A 19,935-nucleotide genomic window follows, 5' to 3' on the forward strand; every position below is an offset into this window, starting at 1 on the left:
TCACACACTCAGGCAAATTTCGCAAAGGTCAATCGCACAAGAACCTGACGTGAAAATCAGCTCAAACGAGCTTATACGTGAATTTCATGTGAACTAGATATCCACGAGTTTCACGGGAACTTGTTGAAAAGTTGTATGAATTTTACCTAAACTTCAACAACAAATGGTATTGTTCATCATTTTTTATTTGAATTTGAAAATTAATATGTTATTTGAATAACGTTTTTTTGAAAATATGTGATTTTCATACGAGATTCATGTGCAACTCGCATGAAATCGTTTCCCCTGATATTCACTCGCAAGCTCGTTTAAGTTGCAATTCATGTAATTTCAAGTTTCCGGTATACGTACTTTTTTTATTATTGTAATGTAAGAAGTTGAAAGGTTCTGTAGGGTCTCTAGGAGTCAAATTAAACAAACATCTCGCCAAACAATCAATATGTGAGTGTCAAAGAACTCAGACTCACGCTATGTCATGATTTTTCCTAAAATAATGATTACATTTTCAGTAAATTTAGTCAGGAATATGACAGTTCTTGTCCATTCGTTTTTTATGTGTTTTTGTCATTTGATTTTGCCATGTGATTATGGACTTTCCGATTAGATTTTGACTGAGTTCAGTTGTTATATATCAAGAAATTGCATGTTTTACAATGTAACTTCTGCGTATTTGCCAATTCTTGGGGTCTGGAGTGGATGGAACAAGGGTATCTCAACCTTTGTGCCTTTTTTATTTATAATTAAGCCATCATTTTATATCCTTTGTTTTTTATTACCCTGATATTTTGTTTCCCTTTTTCTAAATTATGTTGCCCTCAATTCTTATATTCATTTTATTCTGTATTGTCTATTCTGTAAACACAATTTAGACCATCGATATAGCCAAAGAACCGATGAAAATCAGAGAAAGAGAAAAATGTTGTATATGTAAAATAAATACCTGTGTTATACAAAATTAATATCAGAACCTGCCAGCTATGTCGTATAAAATTGTCAATTTTCTTCATCCTTTGAATATAAAAGTTACAACTTCTAAAATTATTATGATAATGAATATTACTCCGAAGCCAATGATTATGTTTTTTTAATACTCTTGACTGATTGAACCAATAATAACCAAAACTAAAATTTATGATGGTCTGTATTAAGGAAACAATTGTTATTAATCTATTTTTTTCATTATTGGCCGGAAAGACAAGTCAATTGAATTCAAATCATTAAGTATTGAGTGCGTGAAGTAGAACAATGTGATTGGGATGAATCATCATGACTGACTGTTTGTAATGCTTCCTGTTTTCTTTAATTTGCTATTCCTGGTCATATAAGGACAGCACGTTTGATTACAGCAAAACAGATTATTAAAACTAAGAGGAGTTAGATTTATAAACGTTACAGCATTGAAAACAAATATTGAGATAAAAAAAGCATTTAAGTTTAGGACATCATTAATTTTATATTTTAAAGTAACTGAAATATCCAAATGTTTCGCCTTTGCTGGATTTTGATTATTGATGTTGTTTCGTGTCGCTATGTTGATATCTCTTTGACCTTTGACCCTCTTCTCCTTATATTTATATGAACAATAGGCAAAATGATTATTTTGTGGGTTTTTTTACGATACAATTTATCGTACAGGAAACTTAATTGGGTGTCTATAAAATTCAAGGTGCATAACATTAAATGTTGTTTACGTATTTAGACGCAGATCAAAATTGCATTCTGCTATTTCAGCCTTTAAAGATGGAAGTATAATTGATTTAAATGCAGCATGTGTTTACAAGTCAATCTGCACTACTATTAACACAATAAAGGGGAAATTCAAAATGGTAATAATAAACAAGCAAAGAATTATTTTAGACACAGAATTTAAAGTCTACAAACCTTTTCATAATGAAGAAGAAGAATAAAATGAAATTGTATCTTTATTTTAACATAAATGAAATCTATGTATTTCTGCAAAAGCAGTTGCTAGGTCAGCAAACAGAGCTTTTGGTCTGGTTATATCTAAGTGTAAAGCTATGGGTGGCATTTCATATGACGTCTATAAAAACTATTTGATTCACTTGTAAGTTGTATTGTTGGGTATGGTGCCGCATTACATAGTTCAGAACTTTAATGAATTACCAGTCGCCTGAGAGTACGATTTAATATTCAAATTTAGTTTTTACTTTAAATTTCAATTGTTTGATAATTGTTCCTTCCTTGCAAACTAGACATACGGAAACATAGAAATGTGATTCATTGATTAATATGTTAACTCAATCGAATACAAACCAGTCTCAAAAAAATAACTGACGGGTTCCTGAACCTGTAATGTTTAATTGCATTTTTGCATGAAATTGAATCAAACCTTTTTTTTTCTTATTTTCGGTGGAACATTTGTTATAATTCTTTGCTTTTGCTGGATTCGGTTTAAGGATGTTCGCTACTCTGTTTAAAAATAACAAGCTTTTTAAAAGACAGTTATAAATTGAAAGTATATAAATAAAGACAATAAAAAAGCAGAAAAAAATGGAGGGTCCGTGTGCTTGTTTTCGAGATATAAGCTATTGAAAATTTGCCGGAAAATAATTCTCTCTAGATTTTTCTTACATTTAACATTGGCACCTTTTTGTTTAAAAAACTATGAAAAAATAACAAGGATTTCATAAGATTTTGAAATATGGCTGTTTAAACTATATGTTATAAAAATATAAAGAGAAAAGTAGGGGTTAGTGGGCATTTTTTTTAAATGTTAATACATGGATAAAACCAGAGGATTCCGAAAATCTGGCAAAAATTCAAAAATTAGAGGAGCAAACATCCTTAATCTATTTCTAACAATTTTAGATATAATTGTCAAAATATGAAAAAGCAAAGTGTGAAGCTTGCAGTTAAGGAGAAACTTATTGTTGGTAGAAAATGTGACTTATTTGTAGATTTTTAATATTTGACATTTTTCCTACAATATTCAGTCAATCTTCGACTGTTTCAAGAAATGAACAACACGCTGAACTTTGTAAAGCATCACAGTTTTAGGGCAAAACGTCTTTTACGTAGCAGACAGACAAATGAGACCATTTTGATTTATGTGTAGCTCTTATAGTTACTTTGATCATTTTTCTGTAATTTCTCTCTACAATTTCTCTTTTATCACAATGTATCATTTCCAACAAAACTTAAAACGAAACGTTTCAGGGCAAAATAGTTTACACCAAAATGAAAAATATGAGTTGAGATCATTATTTAGGGATGCCGACTCATGATAGGATTGCAGTTTTATTTTAGAGGTGAAGATTTTAATAAAATTCTACAAAAGACGAAGAACGACAGAAACCAATTAATGTTAATAGCCTATGTTGATAGTTTTGGTCAGGTGAGCATTTGATAAGGTTCAAAATTCATATTTTTACATTTGGTATTATATCTTATAATGTGCATTGAAAAACTAAACATAATTTGATGATAAATTACAATACCATTCAGTTTCAACAATTAAAAACGTTTGTTCGGTAGTCATATCAAATTGGGTTGTGTTATTTAAACTATGGACAAGATTACTAGTATACAGTTAAATCTGTGTAAAATTTTGGAAACTGCTATTTTTCAATCTATCGCTTCTTTTACCTTGACATTGGATGTTTGTCTCTTATTTAGGTAAACAAAAAATGATGCATGCGTGTCCTCTAACCCTATCTAACTTAAACAATTGCTGTTAATTCCTAAGTAGTAACCAGATAAAACATGTTTGTGAAATAAAATGATGTTGGCTATCTACATACACTATTTTTTCAGTAACACATGTAATATATTGTTGGCCTTCGTATGTTTTTATTGTCCAGTTGGTATTTTCTTACAATCTTATTCTTCTCTCTCCTTCAATCAATGACAAGGATATCAATTGGTTGATATATATGTGTAAATTTTTATCAATTGGCTGATACATATGTGTAAATTTTACTAATTTTAGTTGTGATATCAGAATTATGTATAAACAGGAATACTTAAATTTTTACAAATAATATTTCCATATTTAATTTAATAACGTATTAAGATCAAGATACTGGTTAAACATATTATTATATAGGTATCATGCGCGATAACACACTTTGCATAATTATTATTCGGAGACACCTATGAACAAAAGAATAATCATGGATAACAAAATAAGAATACTAATGTGTTGTAATAAATATCAAGAATAAAGTACGTGATAGAAAGGTTCATATCAATTACAGAGAAACAGAAAACAATTACGATCATTGTTTATACAAATATGTCTATATATGGTGACTTAGATAAAAGATGATATTGAGTATATATGGTTTGTATAGTTCGTTGGTAAAACTGATGACTTACAATAAACGGTATATATTTTCACGCCAATACAACAGCAGAGTATATTAACAAATTAAAAAAGAAAGAGTGAAAAATACAGTGAGATATGTGTGTATATTAGTATATATTGTTTGAAGGGACAACTATAACACTTTTGTGAGAATTGTCAGCAATTATTATACTGGAGTGATAAGGACTACACATGAGTGAAATTGATCAAGACAAAGTAAACACGAATATTCTGTCCCACACAGTGCCGGTTAGAATTGTGTACAATTAATGAATAAAACATATATTTTCCTCGCGAAATAAATAAGTTTAGAATCATTTGAAAAAAGGAAAATGATAAAGGAAGCTTGGTACTCTTCACGCAACATTTTTCTGATTAATATTTTAGGCGATACATCGATCTATTTATGAACACATGTGTTCTCTTTCGCTTGTTGATTTGAAAGTGAATAATAGCGACTCCACGCACTAATGATCTTGGAATAAAATATGTTATGTTTTGCTGCTGGTTGTTATGTTGATGTGTATTTAGATTTGATCTACCAAACAATGTATATACATGATAAATGTAATTGAATTCCCGGTAATGCTTTGGTCTCGATTATGTTTGGTGATTACTAAATTCGGCATGGTACTATCACTTTAAAACTTCAGACCATATAGCAAGGTTGTTCTAATTTACAGTTCTGTTCTGATAAAATGTTTTAATGCTTCTTTCGTCCCGAGTATTCTATATGAAGGTTGTTCAAAATACACACAAGGCGTACTCTTAAATACGCGAAAGATAAGCGAAATGCCATGTCTAAAAAATAAAAACAGACGGCCAAACAAACAATTGTACACAAAGAACAACACAAAAAACACAAAAAACTTAAGTCCGTTCAAATGTTTAAACATGTATGTTAGCGTTTTCCTTAAATTAAAACGGAGATTATCACAGCAATACTGTGCTTCTTTTCTTATAGTAATGAATTCTAAAGATAGAAAATTTCAAAGAACGAGGTTGTATATTAGGCATCATACATGTGATATGGCCCTTGAAATAAAAAGAAAATAAATAGACACATTTTTTAATCATTTCAAAATTACCTGTCCTTGAAACACATTTGCCCAGATATATCAAATGAGATGTCACTATGATGTAATTAACATAAAAAAAAAACATATCGGAATTGGCATACCTAACCAAATCTGGTTTTTTTTCTAAAACATCAAATACACATGAGCACATTTTCATAAGACAAAACGATCAAAACAAAATTAAGACATTTCATTTAGGTTAATATACAATACAATAAAGTGGTTGTACAATACACCAAGCTGTGAGTCGACCAGAAGGGTTTCAAAGATGAGAATACATTTCATTGACCTGTCACCTTCTCCAAGTCTCATTAATGACAGTAAAATTTTTGGTACGGGTAATATCTCTATCTGTGGAACGAACATGATCATGTCGCGATGTTATATTCAAGGTCCTCAATTAACACCAAACATGAGAGTAACTTGTATCCCCACCTCTTTTTACATTCCGCATAGATTTTTCTGGAGGTATAGGAAAGCCTACAATGATATGAACTATAATTAGACATCCAGTAGCTACCGTTCTAATGTACAAATTAAAAAAAAAACACGTAAAGTATTTTAGTATGATTTTTTAAACTATATAGTATATTACTTGTCGACTCTTGTTCAGTCTAACATTTATGTTTTATAAATACTGCAGTAATAAAATTCAAATCATACCACGAGTATTATTACCAGACATAGAAAAGGAATATATTTGGGCAAAGTAGTCTACAAAATATCTTTTTTAATACCATCGTCGATCATCACGGTCTTTTGGTTCCAAATTTGAGCATCGATAATGAAGCGAATGTGTCAGTACTACATTTAAGTCGTTATTTTGAAAGGCCTGCAACTATATTCTGTAAATGTTATATATAATTTCTATTAATTTTGATATCAGAAAATATACTATATATGCTATTCTTAGGTTTATAGTTTTGGTCTGATGTACATAGCTTGATTTACTCAAATAATAAGTTCATGTGCGCTGAACTATGCTTAATCATTTTACTATATTATAAGAATGTTGATGAACATCAAATCAACACTATGAATTTATATATTTATTGTTTTCCTATCACATGCTGAATGTTTAAGCAATATCAATATGTTACCCTCTGCAAACTCTGTTATCCCTTCAGATGCGCTGAAAAAAAAGGAAACTTGATGTCACGTATTTTTGTATTCACACTGAACAAATATTGAAATGGTTTTTATTTTTCACTTGTATTTATGTATTACTTCTTAGGTTCTGACAATGAGTAGTTGTATGGACTTGCAGTTCAAATCTTGGTTTTATTGATTTAAATATACAAAGTGTAAAAGTATTTTCGAATTGCATTTCGGAAGTTTAAATGCAAGATAAACAAAGGAAAATATTTAGCATACCTGCTAGCATTGCGACTCGTGTTTCTTTTTCTAGTCAGAAAAACTATAATGAAAAAGAATATATCAAAACACTCATAGAAATAATTCTTAATCATCGACAAAATGTCATAAAGTTTGATAATACTACTGAATAACATTATTTAGTTACGATTACAGGTTCTATTGCGATTTGTATGAACCAAGTATAGGAATTACAGAAATAATATTTTGTCTGTATGCAGCAAGGCTAAATTAATTTTGTGGTATTCAGACAAACACAACAAATGCAAATAAGGTAAAAAAAAACCTGGAACATTATGTGCAAAATCAAAACGACCCAAACTGATCACAAGTATTAAGCAGATAATTCCTCATATTTTAACAGGTCGGGAACACTACCTTATATGGATATGCATGAATTACATTTAGTTATTTTTTTTACATGTGACGCAATATATGTTTACCTGGGCTTTTGACCAATCCAATAAATGAGTAACAATGCATGATTTACTACTACATATTTAAACAAGTAAACAAGTGTTATTTACTGAAATGCAACACATTTTTTCATGCATTTCGGGATTCAAAATTTAGCTCAGTTTTTACTTTTTGTATATACATTTATAGTTCGCGTTATAAAGTAATTTGTCTATGCTCAGATTAACGAAGAGTTGTTTCTATGCAAAAAATCGAGTGTTTTAATTAGCCGATATATAGCCATTAATATGATTGATGATGACACGGAGATCTTCGGTATTCGTGCACAACACAGCAAAGAAACAACAGTGAAGAACACAATTATCCATAAGAAAAACTAACTAGTGTAAAGCTAGCCGGTTATAACAGTCGGTGATAATATACACGAGGACAGCAGCTTTCGTATAGATAGTTAAAAAATGAGGGATCCTTAATTTTTGTGTTCTTAGAAAAGGTGAAGACTTTATAGAGTGTGTCAAATATCTGTTGGGGTCATTAAAATTTCACAGTTTAAAAAAATAATGATATCGTACCTTCTTTTATGATTAAAAAGTAATAAATCGAGGAAAAGTATTATTTTTTAAGGAGTTGGTCCGGTAAGGGCCGATTTTGGCCTCAAATTTTAAGTTCATCTGATGAAAGATTTTGGATATTTTTTAAACACTTAAGTGTCTTTTTTAATTCATTCAATTAGTGTATGTAAAAGATTTTTACTGATTTAGTCATTAAAAAGGCTCCGAATAAAGCTTAAATATGAAAAATCTATCAAATATGCCAAAAAACGTCACTTTTCAGATGGTTTTGTCAAAATTGAAAGTGGCCGCATCCGTGTTCATCCTCAACCTTTATATATGTTATGTAATATCATCAAATACAACTTACATTTCAATGTTATGAATGAACACGAATGCGGCCACTTTCATTTAAGACGGAAACCATCTACAATTTAACTAATTTTCACAATTTTGTAAAACTGCTATACTTTGGGGTCAAAAAGGGGTCTTACTGAACCGACTCCTTTGTCATGAAGAATCAATAACGTATAAAACATATAATCCGGGGATTTATAGCCGATTATACGCTATGGGTTCTTCTCATTGTTGAAATCATTACGGTTGCCTATCATTACTTAAGTCCCCTTCATTTGAACTTTAGTTGGATAGTTGTCCCACTGGCAATCATATCACATCTCCTAATTTTGTATACAAACATCTTTCGTGTACAAACATGCATAAAGCTTATATCATCAATCATATTCCATCTGAACTGCAAAAGACATTAATTTTGTTTTTTATTCTTATCTGACAATGTTAACAAAATCTATAAGTATTGACTTTTGACATATTTCAGTATTTTTTTACTTTTTTTTCTCTTCCAAACTGTTTTCATTGTTCTGACGGTTATAAGGCAATCAGTAGTACTTTCATTTAGCTTTAGTATTTTCAAAGTTCCTTTTTATCAAATGGAGATAATGATTTATTATTTTATTTTTAACAGACTCGGACATTTGCCAACCTTAATATAATCATTTATGATGTTATCCATTTGTATGTGCGACAAGGGCGTGAACTTTGACATATTTTGCGAAAATTGTGGCGTTGGATCTAAACCTATTACATTACTTTTATTTATAGTTTACTTGTCAGCGTTGAATCAATGATTGCTTACTTAAAAAGGTGGTGTCCTGGATGGATATCGCATTTGGCACTCATACCTCATCTTTTTGTTTTTATATACAAAGCAAGTTTAAGAAAACCGTATTGGGCAATATAACACCCACTATGATCCAGAGGATTTATATGATTGAAAATACTGCACATAAGTCAATAGACAGCAGCCGATCGATAAAATTCCTCTAAAATATATTTTGGGATAAAATCAACAACAGACGGACTTTATCGTTGGTCAAAACTATACGAAATGTGTTGAGCTATTTGTCGTCCCCCTTTTATAAGACTTTTTTTGTAGCATACCGAATATCATGGTGTCCAATAGTTCAAGTCTTAATAAAAAGTATATACATCCAGTTCAGATAGTAGTGTTTCTGTGCTAGTTCTTCGTGTTTTTCGAAGTACAAATGTTTTTGAAATGTCGATATACAGGTTTAAATAAGCTCAAAAATTTGTCATACTGGGCATTAGTCACTTCATATCAAATTGTATTGTTCACGCCGTGAAATTAATGCACAGATAAAATGCATAACAATGAAAAAAAACCTGTTAAACTAAATTTAAAAGGCGAAACAGAAAGTCAAATTGTGTAGCCAGTAAAAGCTGCTTTTTTAATCTGAGCATGCAAATTGAAGGTTATGTTATATATTTTACGTTAAAAATAATTGCAGAACAAAAACATGTATAATGAGAGTCCCTTACACTTTATTAGTCGACAGTTTTCCCACTAATTCCACGTGTTTTCAAGTGGTAAGAAACTCGTTGTAATCCACAATACATTGTAGTTCATTGAATTGAGTGGTCAGTTTTTCAAGGCCATATTGACCTTGAGTTATGGAAATTACTATGCAGATATATTATGACGTCAGGAAATCTAGAGTTTTCGACCTGTTTAACGAATAATCGGTTATGTAGATATGCAAAACAAAATTAGACCTAGATTTTGGATTTTGTGTTATGACTTTTATGAGATTTTGTAAAAGCAAGGAAAATTTTGATACTGTCAGGAATCAGTGTAACAAACCCCAAACACATTGTTCAACTACAGTAGTCGACAGCATCATTTAAAGGATGTCATAGAATCTCACTCATAGGGTAAAAAATCCTACTCAGATAATGTTTTTTTACAGATATCAGCAAGCTCATTCGTTTTAGAATATAAAGAGTGTGAACAAAATAATACTTACTTGTTATCCCTGAAATGACCACACACAACACCAGTATAACCGAGATGACAATTACAGCAATCTTAGTACGTTTTGACTTCATTTCATCTAAAATGTTGTGACAGCTTGAGATACTATGTTTTTTTATTTCGTAAAGGATATTGTTCGTTGCATATTCATTAGAAAGAACGATACCAGTTTCACTAATGATATACATTTTGTAATACTGATGAAGTGGGCATGTTGTTTGAATTACTATATTTCAATTAAAAAATAATGTTGCTGTTGAAGGTAATGAATAAAACATAAAAAAATATTGCCAAAAAATGTGGGGTTGGTTTGGACATTCAAACACGATAAAAAAATGATTTTTTGGTTTGCTTGGTAGATTTTATTATAATAGTTCAATACTTCAAACCGTAACAGACTTTCTGTAAGTTTTTTCAACCCGAAAAAGGTTAATAGATATATTGATATGCATATGCATAAGGTTGATTCCCATCTGATGCATACGTAGCTCTTGTCAAACATTACATAAATCATTGTAAATCATTCGGTAAAACAATTTTTCTGCAACCAGAATATTACTTTTTCAAAATTACCTCTCCATACGCCGCTAAGTTTATTGCAATCGTGGAAGCCATTTTAGAGATGACGCGATGATGATTTAGCTTTTGAAAAACTGATAAATGTATCCATGTTTCACCATTACTACTATCCTTACGTGACAGTTGTATTTAAACAGACTATGTATCGTCTAGGTATAAAGCATCATTGACTGTATTGTTATACATTTTAAAGGCCATAGATAAAGGCAAAAGTTGTATACCACTGTCATAAATCGATTGAGAGAAAACAAATCGGGGTTATAAAATTAAACTGAAGGAAACACTTCAAATATAAAATAAATTCAGCGAAAAAACCTAAACACTGAAGTGAACAAAAAAACAAACGACAAAGCAACACACACAGAAATGAACTACCATTTTCCTGACTTGGTATTGGACATTTTAAGAAAAAATGGAGGGTTGAACCTGATTTTGTTGCTAGCCAAACCTCGCAATTTTATGGCAATGTAAAATATAACACTAATATGACACAATTACATGACAGTAATACAGTTCAAATAAATTCATAAACATTCAGGACAGATAAATACACAAATAAACAATGCAATAGTTCATTTTGACATGTTAACCACACAATAAAAACGAACACGTAAAACAACATAGAATAGCAGGACATAAAGACAGCACAACAGAACCACGAACTTACTTTCATACGACTGGACCAACGCCACAAAACAGATGTAAACAGTTTGTCATGTATACCTTTTATAACAAAGAGTTCCATGAAGTTTTGTTTGATTTCAGTTTGATATCAGCTTTAATATGAAACAGAATTATTGACAACCACCTGCATTGTAAATCATCAAATTGTGTGTAAACTCTAAATTAAGACCAGCAGTGGATAACATTATTGACCTATATTTTTTTGTTGTGAATTGTTGTCTCCTTGTCAATCATATAACACATTATCTTTTTTTCATATTTTTTTTTTTCATTAAATCGGAACTCAGAATTATTTTACAGCTTTTTGTTTATTTTGTTTTGAAAAGAAAATAATCGTGTAAAATAAAATCTTACCTACATCAATTACCGTTGGTGTTAACTCTATAACGAAACTGCTATTGCCGTAAGCATTACACAGGGTTATTGTATAGACCTGCTGGTCACTTTCATTAAATATGTTGAAGCTCGAAACAACTTTAATTGAGCTAACAGATATTTCAACACCATGAAAAATCCTAGTTCTATTCACAGATGTCATCTGTGCTGAGGTTTTTATTTCTGTTTTATTGTTATCAACGTTAAAACATTCTAAATCAGATGAACTGTAGACACTGAATTTCAGATTTAATATTTTCGCTCGATTAACATACTGTACATGTTCATTTTTCTCCAATAACACGGGCGGTCCTTTAAAATAATGTAATATAATAATTGTTTTTTAGATAATTGCAACGAAAATTAAAAAAGAGTATTTCCTAGCTGTCACCTTAATGTGAGCTGTTATTTTCATGTATTATATATGTGTCAATGAAGTTTAAACCATTGTATTTATTCATATTAGACCTTTCCAACATCTCTCGACACCGACTAACAGTTTACAGGTAAAATGGATGGGTCGTCTCAAAGACAAAAAAACATCATGAATTTCACTGCGTAACATATTGGACAGGCGCTTATATACTGTTTTGATTATATAGCTTCAGAATATATATCAACCAAATAAATAAATAAATATATATCTCTGTCGTATAGTCTTCTTATTTGTATGTATTTACACGACATTTCATGTTCAATTGATTAAAAAATACTGCAATCATTCTGCTTCCCGTCAATTTTATGATTATGTGAGTATTTCACCAAATATTTGTCGCATGCTAATAACGATTAATTTGTTGGTGTAAAAAGTTTTATGAAATGTTTTTAAATAATAAGTTCTGGACTATCCGTCCGTCCGTATCACATATGTTTTTTTAAGCGATCTCCACCTTAGTTGCTGTACATATTAAATTTTTGAGGGATAATCTTAGTTGCTGTACATATTCAATTTTTGAGGGATAATCACATAATGATTTTTAAGGTCGAAGGAACATAGCACATCTAATTTTTTTATCGACGGACTTCTGCGCTTCAAGATATCTTGTTAGAGTTGATGTTTTTCCTTGATGAGTTTTGAAAAAAATATAATTGACTTCTTCTTTCAATGTTACAACATTTTTAAATGTTGTTATATTGAAAGGAGAAGTCAGTTATATTTTTAAAGCAGTGCATTTTTTGTACATACCTGCGTACGGAATTAAATTTATATGTCAAACACCTCAAGTTAATCGTAATCCAGAACATTTGAAGAGAAAGAGCAGAAAACTCAAACGCGTGATAATACAGAATTTAAGTGGAACACCAAATTGGTGAATTGAAAAGATACAAAGTATTGAGTACATTATGGAGGCACCCAAGGTCAAAACTAATAGACATTGTGGACACATGTGGCGCCCTTGTCAACAGACATAAAACATTTTTTAATAAAATATCAAATACAATAAAACTTGCTTTGTTCTTTTCATTTTCAAATTCCATCAGGACAACTAAAAGTTCAACGTCTAAAAAGATGAAAAGTGACTAAAAGTCCATCATTTTCTTTATAATAAATTAGAAAAAAAACATGTCATTTGGACTCTGTAGGAAAGTTGCATCATTGTCAATGAAAGCAATAAAATCAATAATGATCTCACCTTTTTTAATTTTTGAGAAGACCCCTCACATTTTACCTGTGGTGGTCGTTCTCAACTGTAGGTATTGAGAGTTGTTGAAAAGTTCTCGAAAATATGTTACATTTGTCGATGGTCATGAAACAAACCACAAGAGATCAATCTTGCATTACAGATTTCGTATGTGATCCAAGTCTTAAAACGAGATTACAATTTTGACTGTTGGTTTTAAGGTTTTTGGTGGCGCAAGATTTCCGAATACATTTGATTATTATGAATCTCAGAAAATCTTGCATTTATATATCTTCTGTTGATTTTTTTTGGTTGATTTATTAATATCCAAATAGCTCGGGAATTTTTAAACTAGCACCCTTACTAATTCATTTAAGAAATGAATGTCGTTTCTATACAGTGTCATATCTGTTTAATATGGAAACTGTACTTACTTTGTTGCGTTGTGTGTTATACACGATTATCAGATCAATTCGTTTTGGTCAAAACTATAAATATAAACACACTATAAAGACATATTGAAGATCTTTGAAAAACATTTTACCATTTGACATAACGAAGGTCTTCCCGGTCTGAAAGATATTTCCGCTACTATCACTAACTCTATTTGACGCAGTACATAAATATATACCGTTGTCCTGATACCTTTCCATCGTATTTGAAATTGGCGGTAGAGTCATTTTACCATCAGTTGAAAAATATAAGTATCTAATGTGTTCGCCAAAGAACGATAGGTGCTGCCATCGACCATACGAATACGTTGCAGGTATCCCGTATGCTAGACACTGTAGGGTTCGTGATACATCAGTATCGTTAAAATTTATGTGTTGATCAGGAATGTTTGGAGGATCTAAAAGAACGAAGTAATAAAAACAGGTCAAAACCAGATTTAATTAAAAGTAAATAAACATTGAAACCAATGGCTATTAACCAGTATTCAATTACGTTTTGGTGAATTTCTAAGCAAAAGCGTTTTGTTTTAATAGAACATTGTGTCGAGTTGATATACGGATAATTTTTTTCACAGATATGCTTTCATATATGACATCAGAAATCCGTATCCTGGATTTCAATATGTGGTTTCCTAGTGTATTTTTTTCGGATATTTTTTATTAGGTGAAGATTGGTAATATTTTATCCCCGTCGAGGTGGACAAGGATAAACCTTTCAAATCTATTTGTTTTTATATTTGCTGAAACGTGAATTCTTCGATTTTTCTTCTTGGAGCGAAGATAATATTTAAGTCATATGAAACTTAGATCTAAACTCAAAAATTATATATGTTTTATGTACTTGAATACTATAAAAGAGGGACAAAAGATACCAAAGGGACAGTCAAACTCATAAATCGAAAGTTACTGACAACGCCATGGCTAAAAATGAAAAAGACTAACAGAAAAACATTAGTACAAATGACACAACATAGAAAACTAAGGAATAAACAACACGAACACCACCAAAACTTAGGGGTGATCTCAGGTGCTCCGGAAGGGTAAGCAGATCCATTTGTGGCACCCGTCGTGTTGCTTATTTGATAACAAATCCGGTAAATAGTCTAATTCGGTAGGTCACATTCATGAAAGGGAAGGGGATTGTAGTTACGACGTAAGGAACATATCCGATATCATTTGTGAAACGGTTATTCCATAACGGTCAACCAACTCGTGATGGCGTCCGTAAAATTTACGAAGAGATGATTTCAACTTCATCATTTAGAACTCTTGGTTTTATAGCTTCCTTGTGAGCAGCAAACCTCTATCAAGAAAATCATGATAGGAAATTCAAGCACGGGAATATCGCTTCAATTGGGAGATATACATGTATACCCCGTATGCAGGTGCTGCTGGAATGTTGCTACTTAGAAATGAAAAATTTACAATTGGAAAGCTGAAATCATCTCTTTTGTCGTAAAGTTTTGTTTTCAACCGACCCTCATTGTCAATTTCTAGAAGATGTAAGTGAAGATATGAGGCCGACTTAACTGTATCTGTAGTATCCCTTATCTCCAGTTCGGTGGGATAGATGCGTTCCACATAGTCACCAAATTTTTAATTATTTAGTGAAAGAACATCATCTATATAGCGGAAAGTAGAGTTAAAGGATATCGCTAACTTCTTATCTTTCTTCCTTAGAAGTTCCTGCATGAAGTCAGCCTCAAAATAATAAAGAAACAAGTTGGCAAGTAGAGGGGCACAACTTGTTCCCATTGGAATGCCGACAGTCTGTTGAAAAAACACGTCCTCCAAACTATAAATTAGGTGTACGTGATTGGTTTGTAAAACAAAATCCTTTATTTCATCACAATCTACAACTTACATGTTCTTGTAATAGATTATTGTCGTCCTGTACAAAAGTTGGCCTATATTTTCCCGTAAGCAGTGACTTAAGTACTAGACTTCTCGTTAGAACTTAGGCCAACGCACAGCATAAAGTCGAGGGGAAAACCGAGATGAAAGAATGTAAACAAAAGTGGACTTGAATGTAAAATAGTGGTGACTGATTCTTAAGAACACATTAAATACAACAAATCATTTAAACATTTATAAAAACGGGCAAGTTTGATACGCAAATTGGAAAATGAAAAAAAATAATATGATGGCCCTGAAAATAAACTTTTATTTATCGTTGTCCACATGCTCTGTGTTGATTATTGATCAATGTCACAATCCGATAAACTTTGACAACAACCTCCAAAGTTAATTAGCTTGCGATCAACGTGTATTAATTAAAAGAGGAGCATACACTTGTTTTTATGTACAATGTTTTTAAACAATACACTTGCTTGTTTGTCTTTATTGGTGTTTAAAGTAAATAATTAGGTTTGTGCTTTAAAGATATGATATTTCGAATTAGTCAATACTTGTCTCAGTGTATAGATGGTTTTTCTTAAAGTAAGTTAAGTATAAGATACAAAATCGTATAAGTTTAGATGAAGGGGTTTTCCAATCCCGACTTACCATGAATGTTTGTATGTTTTTGTGCAATAAAAAATATATTTATCGTCGCTGGGCTTCTAAAATGTCGTATATGACTTTTTTGAATCTTTGGTATTACAAAATAGCATAAAGTTAGACCAATCAAAATGTGTAAAATAAGAAATATTACAAAATTGCCAATGTCAGTTGTTTATAAAATTTGCTTCCAAAATGTTGTATGAAAACTTGAAAATCGGTGTAGAATGGCCTTGGGAAAAAATTAATTGTACATTTCTTTATTTCTGTGAAAATAATTTAAGTTCTTGGATAATCCAGAAATGTCAAAGTTTTTATTTCACTGCCATTTACAAAAATGTTCAAGTTCACATACGACATTTTGGAAGCATGCATTTTGCCAAAATTTTCAAAGCCTGTTTTGTAATTTACAACATTTTAGAAGCCCAGCGACGTTATGTTACCGGTATGGCAATATTGAGTTAATTTATTTAGACCTACAATGTATGTATGTTATAAGTTATGCAGGTCTCAGACACGGTATTTAATGTCACATTCCGGGCTTAGAGTTTATTTTTCCAGAGTCGAAGGCGAAGGAGGTATAAAGCCTAGCCGGAATGTCACAATATACCCTTTCTGAATCTTGAATTATAAATTACCGATATAATAAGGATTACCCCGGCCTTTTTTCCATATCAGGTACCTTTTTAATCCAGGACCATGCACTTTATGCCCTATGTATTTTTTGCAAAATCGGTAATTTTGTTATTTGTTGTGAAAATAATTCGTTCCTATTTCAAAAATTTGTATAACATTTATTTAGAATTAAAAACTTTAAAGAAGGATGCACATCATAGTTTTCTTTTTGTAAGCCTTTGACGTTCTTTAAGATTACAGTATAGCTGAAGATTACGTCACATAATCCCGTTCTTTATGATGGCGTTGTTAAGGTTCCTACTGGGTTGAAACACGTCGAATATACCCCGGTAGTTTCCTGATTATATAATGACATCGCTGTGGTGTTATCCAACCACAAAAATCAAGCCATTTGTAATCCGTAATAAATTCGGACATCTCTGTGTTGTATTTAATCGCAAAAATAGACACATTTGTAATCCGTAATATCATATACATATATAGATTCCACAACTGCAACAAGTGTAATACGATATTTCTCAACTCGAGACAGTTAAATTTTAATATTTAAAGCGCATGTCTTGCCGAGCTTTTTAAATAGGTAAAATTTAACTGTCGAGATCGGAGAAATATCGTAATACACGAGTTACAGTGGTGAAATCTGTTTATCTAATGATTTTTATCCTTCCTTTGCAAAGATTTGAGGAAATTTGTGTACTTTTGATGTGACATCATGAGGCATGGTCGACTTTTTTCATGACGTCACAATAAGAAAATTCAGAAGAAAACATGAAAAGTTAACGTCACAATTAAATGTTAACCAATCATTTGCTGAGAACAGTTTGTTCACTAGTGAGGAGAAATATCTTTCTCACAGCGGTCAGGAAACGTGAAAATAGCACAAACATTTGCGAAATTTATATTATTCTGAGCTCTTATTTCCTGCCAGTTTTGTATATCCCAATATATATATATCTGTCAGTCGATGCTGATACAGGGCAATGATAGGGAGCTTGAGCAAGTACCAACTGCAACAACAAATACCCGAATAACAACTAAGTGTATCTTGTACTGGGATATCATGATTTTTAATATTATAACTATTCTGATCAAACCCGAACGGGCTCATATATAACCTGTCAAGGTAACCATTTTTATTACAAAGCTGGTACAACTATATTTCATTCCATTGTGATATTCAGACCAAAACTCGGTTTAACCACAGCAACACACTAGTTGAAGACACATAGATATTGCATTTCCGGAGGTGGATATACGGAAAAATACCAGTCTTTCCTTGTACTTTTCTCCAACACACCTCCTTTATAAGAAGTATTTTGTTAAAATTAAAAAAAAAAATTAAAAAAACTACAGAAAAACAAAAAACAACAAAAAAATACACATTTAAAAATGTCGACTAAACTCTTAAACTTACATAAAACTGTTAACTTAACCTTATCATTTTCAGTTCCAACCTCGTTTTCTGCAAAACATTTGTAACTACCGCTATCCTCACGACTGATACTTGTTATTTCATGACATATGACGTCTGTGTATTCATTTATAGACAGAACTCTACCTGCCATGAACCACCACATTTCTATTGTTGGCGGTCGACTCTCGGAGCTGCAGCATATTTTTACGGATTGTCCCTCAATAACACTGTTTGGTGTATAATTCATAGACAAAAACGGTTTATCTACAAACATATATTTCCTATGATTTGCATTGACGAATCGATCTACCTCATATAAAACATGTAATTTCAAAAGATATTTGTGTCCATGCTTTGGTAATTCAAATTTTATTGAACAAAATTCATTAAATTTGTCATTTTAAGGCTTTTTAAAGCTTACTATGTGGTATGAGTTTTTCTCTTTGCTGAAGGCTGTATAGTGACCATTACTTGTTAACTTCTACATGTATCTTATTTGGTCTCCGGTGGAAATCTGTCTCAATTGCAGTTATACCAAATCTTCACTAGTGTGGATCTCTTCTTATAATTTTTATATGTATACAAGAAAAAACATAAAATTAATTTCAATATATTTCATGTGAGGGATTAAAGGAGTAACTAGAATTCATCGCAATATTGGTTAATAAATTCTAATTTGAATTATAACTAGAAGTATCGGACATTTTTACTCCTTTATAAGGCCTACTGCTAATAATCTTTTAAGGTAAACTTACATCGTATATCAAGTGTAGCAGTATTCTTTGTTCTTCTGCGACCAGCAGCAGTATACGTTTCACAAGAAAACGTTGAGTTGTGGTCTTCTTTTTTTGGAATAAAGGCATATACCAGGGCACCAAACCTGTCCTCTTTAACGAATCTTCCATTCCTTTTCATAACTGTATTGATGACACTGAATGGACACTGCAGATGTAGAGGTGTGTCTTCTTCTCCGTGTATAACGGAAGAAGTTTCATTTATAATACTAACACGGTGTGTTGAACTAAGATGCACACATGCTTTAAATTAAAGAAAATTAAATTAAACTACAAATGAACTAGAAGAAACATAAATAAAAGTTAACTCATGTACTCATATCATTATTGGAAAAGGTATTAGGGAGCTACCATTTGAATTTGAGGGAGAGGGGGCTAGGACGAAATTTGAAAACAATAGGCAGAACAGGAGTTTTAAGTAAAACAAAAAAGAAGGTGAGAAAAAGAGTAGGATGACACACTTTGTAAAAAAAAACCAGGATGACACTTCAGGTAATAATAAACTTTTAAAAATTCATGGTCAAAGAATCGACGAAAATTAGAGGAAGAGAATACCTATTGCAAATAAATATAAATACCTGTTTCATACAAAACTATAATGATAACCCGATAGCAAAGCCGTATACATGGCTCCATCCTTATAATATGAGATCAGTCGATGTTTACAGCTTCTAAAATGATGGTGAAAATGATGATAACGCCGACACGATCATTTTTGCTTATGTGACTATTCCCTTCATTTAAACCTGCACCAAGACTAGGTACAACAAAATAATATA

General features: G+C 31.4%; 1 long non-coding RNA gene across 1 annotated transcript; it reads right to left on the reverse strand.

Moving 5' to 3' along the window:
- Positions 1-18,538: 18,538 nt before the first annotated feature.
- Positions 18,539-19,935, reverse strand: LOC143058812 (uncharacterized). The gene is made up of 3 exons (XR_012973240.1): positions 19,735-19,935; positions 19,118-19,399; positions 18,539-18,626 (listed from the first exon to the last, which is right to left on the reverse strand). It is a non-coding gene; the product is annotated as an uncharacterized LOC143058812 (long non-coding RNA).

This window comes from Mytilus galloprovincialis, chromosome 14 (genome assembly GCF_965363235.1).
Source record: "Mytilus galloprovincialis chromosome 14, xbMytGall1.hap1.1, whole genome shotgun sequence".
Classification (NCBI taxonomy): Eukaryota; Metazoa; Mollusca; class Bivalvia; order Mytilida; family Mytilidae; genus Mytilus; species Mytilus galloprovincialis.